This window comes from Mus caroli, chromosome 17, assembly GCF_900094665.2.
Source record: "Mus caroli chromosome 17, CAROLI_EIJ_v1.1, whole genome shotgun sequence".
Lineage (NCBI taxonomy): Eukaryota > Metazoa > Chordata > Mammalia > Rodentia > Muridae > Mus > Mus caroli.
The window spans coordinates 13,126,333-13,134,814 of record NC_034586.1 but is presented as its reverse complement, the minus strand read 5'-3'; the positions used below and the strand labels follow the sequence as shown (position 1 = coordinate 13,134,814).

Here is an 8,482-nt window from a genome sequence, read left to right as displayed (position 1 = left end):
CTCCCTCCCTCCCTCCCTCTCTTTCTCTCTTGCCCTCCTCCTTCTCTCTCTCTCTGTGTCTTTCATGCTTGTATTTGAATACGTGATCACTTAGCTTCTTGCTCCTGCCACCACACCTTTGCTAGCTGCCGTGTCTTCCCACTATGATAGACTCTCACCCCTCTAAAACCTTCCTTCTGTAAGTTGCTTTGGTCATAGTATTTTATTACACAATAAAAAAAATAACCAATACAAGAAGCAACTCAAAGAAGGATCTATTTTTTGGCTCACAGCTTTGGGTGTACAGTCTACCACGGAAAGGAAAGTGTATCAAAAGGTTGTGGTAGCAAGAGTGACAAGTTAAGAATCTTACCTACTCACCTCAACATAACAGGAAACAGACAAGAGATAGGAAGTGGAGCCAGGCTATAAAGCCTCAAGGCCATGGCCCAGTGACTCATTGTCTTTGTCAAGGCTCCATATTCTAAAGAAAATTCCATAACCTTCCAAAAATAGCCCAAATCAGGTGTTCAAACAAGGAAACTGTGGGGGACATTTTATATTCAAAGCACAACATTGAATCACTCCATGCTCCTCAAAAAAAAATTTACTTCTATAAATTGTATTTATCTGAACATTAGAAATTAGTGCCACTGCTCATCTGTTATCTGACTATTCTACTTCAGAGTTTGAGTGGCCCAGATTCTCTTTTCCCCAGTTTCATCTTCACAGCCTGTTCTTCACACCCCTCAACACACTTGGGGAATGACTTTGCTCTGAGTTTGGGTAAATCTGCACTTGAACCTTCAAGATGAGACAATTCAAGCCCTAATTGGCTCATTTTGTTTTTTATAAATAGTTGTTGCTGAGCAAAATGATTTGCTATACAGAGTTAAAGATGACAGTTTTTTCTGTGTGTTCCTATTTTCTAGAATATCTGGTCAGTGTCTTTTGCTCCATTGGGACTTATAATTGGATTTTTTTTCAATAGAACTGTGTAGCACTGAGTTTGTAGTGTTTAATGGCACAAACATTTATTATTAAAACTATGGTAAGCAGTTTATGGTAATGTTTCAAACCATTCTCTCTAGCCAAAGCAAACTGTTATTTTAGCCAACACATACATCAATTAACAAACCAACATCAGCATTGCTACAAGCCTGCCTTGGAGCCAGGGGCAAGAGAGCTAGAATTGTAACGCACTTGAAGTGATGCTTTCAGATCATGGGGTCTGAATATATTCAGAATTTAGGAGAGCGGTATTACAATGGGACAAGTTACTCAACTAACCAAGGAATACAGTAATTACCTAGTGATTTTGATGGATTTAGATGATCAGACTGCAGGCTGAAAACTTCCTGCTTTCTTACTAGATGGGCAGAAGCTTAAATTACTAATGACCACCTTGGCATGACTGATTTCATTGCTGAATCAATGAAGCCAAGATAAAAATAAGATGATGGCTCCAATCACTGTGCTGCCAGTTTGTAAAAGAATGTAAAATCACATCCACATTTTGGTCCTGCTGTGAAACTAGTCTTGTGACCTTCCAGCATTTCAGTTAACATTTTTAGAAATCTATTTCCTCACCTGTGAAATAACAACTGCCTTACACCCACATAAGAGGATTCAAAGGCAGAGGGAAGCACCTACAAAAGCTTCCTGTTTCCTTCTGCGGCAGAGGTTAGTTTATTGTTTTATCACAGAGGGAAAGGAGCCATTCTCCAGCATTCTTTGCTGAGATAGAAGTAGAAACGTTTATCTAACGTGTTTCTGTGATTTGAAGCACCAATGTTGTGTATCTTTTGTGGCAACAAATGCAGTGCTTTGTGTTTTTAAGAGAGGGATAAAAGAAATATAGCCGAGAGAGGCCACAGAGAGGAGAGGTCATTTATCTAAAAGGCCACTGAGTGCCCTTCGCAGAGAGGGAATTTTTCTTGCTGTAAATCAGATACAGCCAGGAAACATTCCAACCTCACATATGGATTCCTTTCCTTTGCTTTAGGTTGAAACCATTGAACTTAAAGGGGACCTCGTGCAGAACTAGTGCAAAGCTAGCTATTTTATAGCCTACATAGTCTTTGATTTTGACTTTGTGAGCTGCACAACCTCATCAGGGGTCAAGGTGAGACTGAGTTCTGAATTTGCCACCACTATCGAGTCCTTGGTGCACTGATTTTCTTCGCTTTTTTTTTTTTTTTTTTTTTTTTTTTTTTTTTTTTTTTTTGGTTTTTCGAGACAGGATTTCTCTGTATAGCTGTGGCTGTCCTGGAACTCACTCTGTAGACTAGGCTGGCCTCGAACTCAGAAATCCGCCTGCTTCTGACTCCCAAGTGCTGGGATTAAAGGCGTGCGCCACCACACCCAGCTTTGCTTTTTTTTATATCAAAGTTTAAGCTTCTTTCTCACACTAAAAATAAATTGAACTTATTTTAAAATGATCCTGAATATTATCACCGAGATGTAACTCCTTACAGCAATATGTTTTGGCTTCTAAATATTTTCCATCTGCGCCAGTATACATGGTTAGAAAACAACTAGAAATAGCAATTTGCTAAAATAGTTTCTTAATTTTAAAAACCCTCTAAACCTCTATAAAAATATAAATATAGCATTATAGAAAAACAATGACATTTAATTTTATGACATATTAATATTATTTATAATAAACGTTAGCAGGCATACTTTATTGTTTTATCACACACACATATATTTATAATTTGAAACAACTATCTGTTCTTAAGTATATAGTCTTTCTTTTTTTTTTTTTTTTTTTTTCGAGACAGGATTTCTCTGTGTAGCCTTGGCTGTCCTGGAACTCACTTTGTAGCCCAGGCTGGCCCCGAATTCAGAAATCTGCCTACTTCTGCCTCCCAATCGCTAAGTATATACTCCTTCTATGCAAATCATGTTTTCTATACCTTTGTTTTCTCAATGACAAGCAAACTCTTTAAGTTTAGCATCTTCATTATTTGCAGAAATTTATAACTGTGCCCAGAAATTTTCTTTTATTAATGTCAACTGGAGACACTAAAGAAATAAAAAGAATTTCTTACCCTAAGAATTCAAACTATAGACTTAAAATGTGTAAGAATCATAGCATAATGATTTTAAATGATACTAAAATGGCCCCAAAATGGCTAATGGCATACACATTATACTTATGGATATCTAGATATGTTTTATGAGTTTGCGTTTCTACATACCTACATATCATAGTATCTCTCTGCATGTATGTACATAGTCATAGTGTGAAAGACAGTCCCATGGTACTTACCTTTGTCTGCTTCCTGGCATATCTTACTTTTACAGTGTCCTACCAGAGTGGTTTTGGGAACATCTTATAATCTCCTGTGTTGTGTTCTCTTTGTTTTATCTATAATACACTATCACTACTACTTCATGAGGGTTATAGTATTAAATTAGATTCTATATGAAACACTTTGTACATTGCATGGTGAATTGAATCAAAAAGAGAGCACTATTTACATATCCTCTGCACAGTTATTCTTGAAGACTTCAGTTAATTCAAAGCATATACTAACCCTACACTTGGAAAATAAGAACATTGCAATTCAGTTTTATTTTTCTGCTGAGCAAGTAGATAATAATTTCAGAGATACATTCCAATATGTTAGATATATTGGAATGTATCTTAATTTAAAATAAACTAGGTGGGTGATGAGCAGTTGATCTTATAAATTATTTTAAATTAGTATACAAAGTAGCAAGTTCCCTTATGACATTTTCATACTAATTAGTTTGTTTTTCTGCTCCCCTCTCCCCAAACCCATTCTTCTTCCCCATCTCCTTGCCCTCACTCTCCATTTACACATTCTGGCTCCAGTACTTCCCCTTTCTACTTTATGTCACATGATCTATTACTCTCCTTAATCTACTTCCTAAAATTGTTTCCCCTCTCATGAACCGCTTTCTAAGTTCATGACCTATACTCACACTCATACCTCTGTAAACACACAGATATAAAATTAGAGCTAGGATTCATGTACGATAAAGCATGTGTGGCATCAGTTTTTTGAGTTCAAGTTTCCTTCTTTAATGCAATATTTTCCAGTCCTATCTACCTCCCTCCAAATTTTATAGCTTCATTTTTCTTTACAGATGAATAAAATTCCACTGTGTTCATGTACCATGTTTTTACACCCTATTCACCTTTGATTCATCTGATTTCCTTGCTGTTGTGAACAGAGCAACAACTAGCATGGATGTCCAAGTTTTTTTTTTTTTTTTTTTTTTTTTCGGTAGAACATAGAATCCTTCAGGTATGCATCCAGGTGTTCTATTTTTAGTACCATACCATTTTCCACAGTGATAGAATCAGGTTATCCTCCCTGAATAGTGAATAAGAATTCTTCTTTTTCTATATCTTTGCTGACATCTTGCTATAATTTATTTTTTGATATTATTCTGATTAATGTAAGTTGAAATCCCAAAGTAGTTTAAATTTTAATTTCCCTGATGGCTAAGGATGTCAATTTTTCTTTAATGTTTAGTATTCACTTGTGTTTCTTTTTCTGAGAAGTGTCTGTTCAGTTTACTGTTCCATTTATTCATTAGCAGGGGTGATGGTTAATTCTTGCAGTTCTTTATATAGTCTAGACATCAAACCCTGTCTGAAGTATAGCTAGCAAAGATTTTTCTCCCATTCTTCAGCCTCTCTATTCACTCAAATGATGGTTTCTGGTGCTGTATAGTTTCCTAATTTCACGTTGCTCCACTTGTCAATCCTTGAGACTATTTCTTGTGTCTTGCCTATACTTATATCTTGAAGTATTCTCCCTAATGTTTTATTTTTTTAGAAGTTTCAGCCTTTAAGATTTTAAGTTTACAATTTCAAGACTATTGCTTGTTTTAGAACTTTAGAAAATTTCTAATCCCTTTGACAACGTGCCAAAGGTAACTAAATATTGTCTTGAAAAATATACTGTACTAATCCAAGATAATCCCTCAACTGAGATTCCCTTCCCCAGTAACTCTAGGACAATGGTTCTCAATATTCCTAATTCTGCCACCCTTGAGTACAGTTCCTCGTGTTTTGGTGACCCTCAAATATTTTGTTGCTAGTTCATAACTGTAATTTTGCAACTAATATGAATTGTAATATAAATATCTGCTATGCAAGATATCTGATATGCCACCCACCAAAGGGGTCATGACCCACAGGTTGAGAACTGCTGCTCTAGACTATTAAGTTGAAGGTTGAAGTTAACTTGGATAATGAAATCCCCAGTTAAATAAGTTATAAAACATTATTTTTTTTCAGGTTACAGTTGATAGAATGGCAATATATTAGCACAGTTTTCATTTTCTTTTTTAAAATCCACATATTTATTTGTATACAGACCTGGGCTAGAGTTCTCTTATTGTTTCCTATGTCCTGAACCTATAGCTCAATCCCAATACTTTATACACACACATTTGCAAAAATGCACACATCTCCCTTGCAAGAGTATTGAAAGGATTATAGATAGTGGATCCTCACACACGGTAAATAGTTACTAAGTAGACACTATTGTTTTTATAGTTTTGTAGGTAAGGGCTTGGTATATGAACATTTAGGCAACCTATGAAGAATATTGAATTTGAATCTTCTGAACAATTGACTAAAGGTGATTATAAATAAAAACATCTTAGAAGACATATTGAGAGAGAAGAGGGATGGAAGTTGCCCTGGAGTAGATGGATTATGAGCAAATGACCATGAGGACTGGCCTGACGGAGTAGATATGGCCCAAGTGGAACATGGTTCTCAGGATCAAACTTGTCCTAACTCTTGAGAACACAATATACTGGAAAATCCAAGGAAACTGAAGGGAAATTTCCCATCACAATCCGAAGGAGAAAAAGACAAGGACCAAAGCTTCTAGACTGGAAACGGACACTCCAAGACCACACAGCTAGAGAGTTTGTTGTGGTAATCGGTTAACGTGTTCTGAGCTCCTTGCGGGTGATCTTGGTTCTTGTCACTGCCAGAGTTCTCTGGATTCATGAATGAAAATACACTCTCTCTCTCTCTCTCTCTCTCTCTCTCTCTCTCTCTCTCTCTCTCTCTCTCTCTCATATTCCCTTCCCCCACCCTCTCCCTTAAACCAGGATTCACCTCCCCTCCCCTATTCTACCTGGAACTGAAACATTGGGTTAAGGTCCCTGCTATCAGCATCTTTCATGAATTTCCTTCATCTCATTAGAATATCATCTCTATATTAGAAGCGCTTTGATTGAGAGGAAACAAAACCAAACAACCCTCACCCAAAAGAGTAATAGTATGATAAAACAAAACATTATTCCTGAGCTATGTATAAGTAAGTCTATTAGTTTTGGACAGGAGACAACTTGCTTGTATGAATTGCTTTGGTCCTTTCGTTTAAATTGCCACTCAGATTAATAGTATTTAAGTATGGGGTTTGCTCAGAACAGCACTGACTGCTCTTCCAGAGGACTCGGGTTTGATTCCCAGCACCCACACTAACCATCTATAGCCCCATTTTCAGGGGAACTGATGCCCTCTTCTCCTCCAAGGGCAGCAGCCACACACATGGTACACAGACATATATGCAGGCAAAATACTCATACATATAAAATTAAATTAAATTTAAATTAAAACCAAACAAACAAAAGACATATTGATTGAATGTTTATCTATAAGCATATCTTACTAAATTTAACTCATTTCCTAGTGCTTGCAGTGCCAAATTGAAACTAAGATTTTTTTTCTCCCCTGTTCAGAATGACCGTGTCTTGGATATGTTCCTTGAAGTAATCACAAGAGATTCATTAACTTCATCTCCGTCCATCTCCAAAGCAGCAGAAACACCTACTCAAATATAGGAGATGTTTGATGCAGTTTCCTATAACAAGTTAGTAAATGTGCAGGAGTAGCTCTTTTTTTTTTTTTTTTTTTTTTCAGAAGAAATAGAGCTGCATCTGTAGAACCAGCAGGTTAACTCATTAGTGCTGGGTTATGGCTTATTTCACTTTTTATTTGGTATTAATTTTCACACATCACATATATTCTCATAAATGTAAGTTTCTGCGAACTGTATCATACTGTCTTTTCGTTGATCTCCATTCTTTTAGTTTTCATTTTAGGGAGCTTGCATTTTCAATATGCTCAGTGATTTTCTGGGCGAGGAGAAATTCTAGAAAGGATTAATTCACTACTTAAAGAAGTACAGCTACAAAAAAAATGCCAGGAATGAAAATTTATGGGATAGTCTGTCCAGTGTAAGCCCTATGTTGGGTTGTAGTAGACTGGTAAGCCTAAAATCTAATAGGCTAATGATGTTTTAATAGACATGCTGCCATCAACACACATTCCTGCTTGAATAGTCCTTTTTTTTTATTCTATTTTGTCTCCACTCAGAAACCAGGCCACAGACCATTTGCTATCTATTGGGGTGGAAGGTACTTTGCTTCTGCAGCTGATCTGCCTGTCTGAGTTGCTCTGGGCCTGGAGGTTGCAGTCTCCAGTTTAGCACCTCATAGTAAGAACTCTTGGTATATATTGGATATTAGTCCTCTATTGGATGTAGGATTGGTAAAGATCTTTTCCCAATCTGTCAGTTGTCATTTTGTTCTATTGATAGTATCCTTTGCCTTACAGAAGCTTTGCAATGTAAAAGGTCCCATTTGTTGATTTTTGATTTTAGAGCATAAGCCATTGATGTTCTGTTCAGGAAAATTTCCCCTGTGCCCATGTATTAGAGACTCTTCCCCACTTTTTCCTCTATTAGTTTCAGTGTACTTGGTTTTATGTGGCGGTCCTTCATCCACTTGGACTTGAGCTTTATACAAGGAGATAAGAATGGATCAATTCGCATTTTTCTACATGCTAACATTAAGTTGAACCAGCACCATTTGCTGAAAATGCTTTTTTCCACTGGATAGTTTTAGCTTCTTTGTCAAAGATCAAGTGACCATAGAGTATGGGTTCATTTCTGGGTCTTCAATTCTATTCCGTTGATCTCCTGTCTGTCTCTGTACCAATACCATATAGTTTTTATCACTATTGCTCTGTAGTATAGCTTGAGGTGTGGGACAGTAATTCCCCCCAGAAGTTCTTTTATTGTTGAGAATAGTTTTCACTATCCTAGTTTTTTTTGTGATTCCAAATGAATTTTCAAATGGCTCTTTCTAACTCTGTGAAGAATTAAGCTGGAATTTTGATGGGGGTTGCATTGAATCTGTTGATTGTCTTCAGCAAATAACCTCATATTTGTAATAGGTTGTGTTGTATTATTTCCCAAGAGCAATGTTCATTGTCTCTCTTTGCTTCCTTAGACCCTATTCTTTTTTTTTTTAATTTTTTATTACATATTTTCCTCAATTACATTTCCAATGCTATCGCAAAAGTCCCCCATACCCTGCCCCCCACTTCCCTACCCACCCATTCCCACTTTTTGGCCCTGGCATTTCCCTGTACTGGGGCATATAAAGTTTGCATGTCCAATGGGCCTCTCTTTCCAGTGATGGCCTACTAGGC

At 36.7% G+C, this 8,482-nt stretch overlaps 1 pseudogene; it reads left to right on the top strand.

Annotated features, from left to right (window-relative positions):
- The window catches only part of LOC110283933, a 22,145-nt pseudogene that overhangs the window by 6,513 nt on the left and 7,150 nt on the right, over positions 1 to 8,482 (top strand).